The sequence below is a fragment of the Tenrec ecaudatus genome, chromosome 1 (assembly GCF_050624435.1).
Source record: "Tenrec ecaudatus isolate mTenEca1 chromosome 1, mTenEca1.hap1, whole genome shotgun sequence".
In the NCBI taxonomy this organism is placed as follows: Eukaryota; Metazoa; Chordata; class Mammalia; order Afrosoricida; family Tenrecidae; genus Tenrec; species Tenrec ecaudatus.
In genome coordinates this window covers 225589640-225595122 of record NC_134530.1, presented here as the reverse complement: position 1 = coordinate 225595122, position 5483 = coordinate 225589640, and positions in this window count along the sequence as shown.

Sequence of the window (5483 nt, the reverse complement as noted above, 5' to 3'; positions counted from 1 at the left end):
CTGACCAGAGCTGGCTGAAACAACTAGCAGCAAGTGGCCTTGAATCTCCCACACACACCTGGGGAGCTGACCAGAGCTGCTATGTAAAGCAGCTTCGCAAGGTTTTTTTCTCTTTTACTTGTACCTTGCATGAAAACCCCCGGAAGCAGGAAGACACTTTACATTCCAGAAACCCGGACATACCTGTATCTCCCAATTCCTGACTACTTTACCTTATATGGACTCAAGGCAGCCCAATCACATGTTCCCCGGCTATATAAACACCACTCCTGTAGTTTGGAGTGCGACTCCCTTGGCCTGGACACTGGTCCGTGGGACTTTGCCCAGGCTGGGTTTTTCTCCCCAATAAAGCCTTTTTGCTCAAATTCAACTGATTTGGTCCCTGGCACCTCTAGACTACCTTACACAAGTTAGGTTTGTTTTTGTTTAAATCATTTGTCTTCCTATTAGTCTTCAAACTAGCTTCTGCTAACACAATGTTTTAAATGAACCTATGTAATAATTTTAAAACATCTATAGAAGTTTGGAATCAATAGAATCAATAATTCCCAGAATATATACTAGACAATGCTCTATGCTCAACTGAAAAATTACTCCAATAATCTCTTTTTGAATAAGCCCATGTTTTGAATGATTTTTTAACTTCTTCAGGAATACGTAGTATTTTATAGAGAGGATCTATCAAAATGGCACATTAACCAATTATTTTTAAAGTGAAAGTGCTTATGCTTTACATAAGCAAAAGCATAAAACAGGAAATTATTGCAAGTAATTTTGGTGGGCATGGATTAGCTAATGCGAGTTTAGAAAATCAGTGGCTACTTTATAATTTGTTTGTGTTTTTATTTACCTGAATTCATTTTTTCTGCACAATAAATTTGAGATTAAAGACTCCTAAATTAAGCAACCTCAGTGAGATACTACTGCCTTAGTTCTCTAGTGCTGCTGCTATAAGGGAAATGCCAGCTGATTTGCACAACTAGAAAGTTATTCTCCCTCAGTTTAGGAGGCTGGAAGTCTGAATCCAGGACACCAGTTCTAGAGGGAAAAATGTACTCTGTCAACTCCAGGGAAGGCCCTTATCCACTGTGGGTCTGGTATTCCTTGGATCTTAACATTATCTTCCCCTGGCTCTAGGAGGTACTCAGCATAGGGGCTTCCTTGGTGGCCATCAGGTACCTTTGATCTCTGCTCACCTGTTTAATCCTTTTGATATCTAAAAAGATATTGACTCAAGACACAAACTAATTCTGTAGATTGCCTCATGCCTCAATAGCATAATATTACCTTATTAACATCATAGAGATTAGGATTTATAGCACATAGGATATTTAAATCACAAAATGAAGGACAATGACAAAATACTGAAACCCATGGTGTAGACACATTGACACTACTTTGGTGTGGGGGGCGGGGCATGGGGAGGATGGGCCACAATTCATTCTATGATAGTAACCTATTTGATTGTTACCTACAAGTTTCATGGCATCGTGGTTATGTGTTGGGCTGCTAACTGCACAGTCAGCTGTTCAAAACCACCAGCTGCTCCATGGGAAAAAGCCAAAACTCTACTCCTGTACAGAGTTATAGTCTCAGAAAGTCACAGGGGCAGGTTTACTCTATAGTTACAGTCACTATAGTCAGAACCTACTTGATGGTGGTGTTTGGAGTTTGAGAAGCATCTAACAGACATCAAGGTAGAAAAATTACTTTCCTGCAGGGTTCTCTTCATAAATTAACTAAACAAAATAAGGAGCTGCAATATCAGGTCTCTGATTCAACAGCCCCTGCTGCTTCACACCTGCCCCTTTACCAGATCTCTCTCCTTTATATCCTTCTTTAACTCCTTGTTCTCCAAATAACACCCTACCTCGGTGGTTCTCAGTCTTCCTAATGCCACGACAAACACAGTTACTCATGTTGTGGTGATCCCCCAAATGTAAATTATTTTTGTTGCTAATTCATCACTGTAATTTTGCTACTGTTATGAATTGGGAAACCCCTGTGAAAGGATCATTTGACCCCCAAAGGGGTCGTGACCCACAGGTTGAGAACTTCTGATCAACCTGAATTTTCTTTCTTCTCTGAGAAGCCAACTGAAAATCTCTTATCTAAAGTAGCAACACAATGAAAAATCTTCTGTCCAGGACTCCAGCTTCTAAATCCCAATATCAGATGCATTTGGAAATAAAACCACCAAAGGGAGATAATAAACTTCTGCAGGTAATTTTTCTTTCCTTTGTCTAAAGCAGAACCTTGCACACTTGTGATGGAATTTCCTAGCCCTCACAGAGATCTGCAGAGTCACGTAATTTAAAATTCCAGCTGAAACCTATGGGCTTGGATCACCTGATATATGTCAGCTAATAAATGTTAGGCCAGGAGAGGTTAAATGGTGGATGGAAAAATCCCACTGGAGCCTTTGGTTATGGAAGCTGCCACATTTGGCTATGGATCACTAAAGGAGACAAAAACTAAAGCGAAGCAGTTACTAGATGTTATCACAAAAGCACTTCCTAAAAAAAAAAGACAGGGCAAAAGTTTGCAGTTGTGAACAGAGAAAGATGACATTTAAAATCACAGGGATCAACTGGTGCAAATCTTTGCAGAACATTCCTGTTGAATGCTTACCAAAGAGGGAGCTGAAATGGCCAATTATGTAATGTTTCTAAATGGCCTACATCCAAAACTGACGGTAGCTGTTAGCTACTGTACACTAGACTGGGAGACAGTGCGCATATGAATGATCTGAGCATTTGACCCTTAAATCAGCCCAGAGCCCAGAACAAAGGAAGCAGCTAAGCAGAACAAGTTAATGACACTACAGAACTGCCAGGGCAAACCGCACCAAGCCTCAGTCTAACCCAAAGTAAGCCAGCCCTAGAATTTGTCACTATTGTAAAATGCCTGATAGCTGGCAAAAGGAATGCTGCAAACTGCCGAGGAAAATGATAGCTCCCAGCCCAGAAGTCTCTCCACCTGGTACCTGATGGAGGAAGTCTCAGGAAACGGTGCTTCCTTTGCAAGGAAGACTATTAAGACTATTAACTGAGAGTTCTACCAATCAGCACTCAGCAATCAAGCTGCCCCATTATGAATCCCATTGCTCTACAGAAGCGCTTGCCCTGGACAATGAAAACATCCATCGTAGCGTGGGTTACTAGCAAAGAACAGATTTTGACTCATTCCAAGCCTACTTCCACATCACTGGGTCCCAGTGAAAATTTACCCCACGTTTTATTTAGCTCTGATGCCCCTATTTGTTGGGTCAAGTTCTTTATCTCATTGGCATTGTAGTGTCTGATTTCTCTGGAAACTGAGAAATATTATTTAGTTTGCCTTATGTCTCAAAAAGCACTGATAACGAATGTGAATCAGGGCTCATTCGGAGGAGAAAGCAGTCTTATTTGCGAGGATAGGTCATACACAAAGATGGCTTAATGTCATATGACTCACTCTGCTCTGACCATTTTTTTTAATTCCTGAAATCCCCTGGGCTACTACATAGACGGATGTGGGACGAATGTCATCAGTAGAGTTCATCAAAACACAAGTAGATGCATCAGCCCTTGCAGAATATTCCCAATATCCCCTTAAAGGAGAAATTAAATAAGGACTGGTTCCCATTATGCAAGACTCCCCTTCCAATGGTGTATTGTCCCTTGCACCAGCCCGTGTAATACTGCTGTACTCTCTGTTAAAAGGCCTGAGTAGATGTTTACTCAAGATTTATGCCCCATAAACTGCATTGTTATGCCTAGATTTCTTTTCATGGCAAACCCTCGTGCATTACTTTCCAATGTTTCTCTAGATGCCGCACATTTCAAAATGACTGGTCTTTGTAGTGAATGAAAAAGTATTCCAAGTTGTGATAAAAGTTGTATGAGGCCCCCCCCAATAAAATAATTTTTAAAAGAAAAAAATAAAGGTATTCCGGGACAGCCTAATAGCCAATATTTATTTGCTTTCACTTGAGATTTAACCATTCATTTGGATGGCAGTGCTTCCGAGTTTTACTGATTCTCCTATTTACTTTTCCCAAATCCTACATACAGATTTGCAGCCTTTGTGATTTATACATGACTTTAAAGCATTATACTAGGCAAGTGATTTGCTTTGCAAATGTGTTCTACCTCTCCCTCCCACCTGGTTTGTACTGGATAGAACACAGCTTTACAGAAACACTTGGTCTCCAGAGGACATAAAAAATATCCACAGTAATGGTGCAATTTTTCCAGTTTTGCCAAAAATATTTACCTAAACCCACTGTAAGCAAGTGTACTCTAACTCATAGTGACCCTAGAGAACAGAATAAAACGGCCTCTCTAAGTCTCTGAGACTACATCGTTATGGAAACAGACAACCTTATCTTTCTTCTGTGGGTCAACTAATGTGCTCAAACCACTGACCAATACAAGGCCCCATAATTTCTACAGAAAGTATTTTGATTGACCCCCAATGAAAGGAAGCCAATTGTTTCCTTCCCTGTCCGTAGGACTAAGGGCGTGACTGGGGTGTAGGTTTTGAAGGCTTTGTGGCTGCCGTAGAACTTGGATTCCTAGTTTTTCTTTGTTAGCTCAACCCTTACATAGGCATCTTGAAGTTTCCTTACCAGATCCTTTCAGAGTGATCTAAAATACCAAGAAGTGATAAGTAACCTGAGCTAAGCTCTAGCAAACTTAATTGTACTTGGCTTTCCCAATTACCGCTTACATTTTCATCCTTGTTTGCAGATAGGATTTCTGGAAGGGCTCTGAGTGTTCTAGAAACATGAAACACACCACATATGTGTACACTACCAGACGTGATGATAAAAATCACCCTAATCGCAACTTCCTGGACTTGACTGAACAAAGTGTGACTCCCTAATAGGTTCTAAGAACTCCTTTCACTAACACAGATGGGATTTTGTTTGTAGCTGGCCTTACTTAAAATCTGAATTTTCCAAGTCTTGTTGATATACAGGATATGCCATCGTCACCTCTACCAAAAGTCAAGCTCTTCCTGAGACAACCTTTGCTCAACAAACTGAGTGGAGTGCTCTTACCATATCCGGTAAACCAGCTTCCGGAAAATCGGTCAACATTCAGACTGATTCTAGATAGTGTTCCGAAGTTTTACATTGTTTTGTGCCTTCTGGGAACAAGTTGGAGTTTTAACTTCTTTTGGAACAGCCATAAAAATGAAACGTAAGTAGTGAACCTGTTAGCTGTTCCACTGCACCCCTCTGAACCTACTGTCATAAAAATACAGGTTTACCAAACAAAAATGTTGTTCACCATGCAGCCAAGCAAGCTGCCTCTAAAACAATCATCGCCTCCATGAGACAGAAGGCAGTTGTCACAGTGTGCTGCCCACTGCTGCTTACCACTAGTCCTCTCATAGTTCAGCTTCAAAATGCAATTTTAAAGTCACCAATGGGTAAAAATCAAGGAAACTGGTATATGGAAAAGAGCACAATTTTTCAAGATCCCATGACTAAA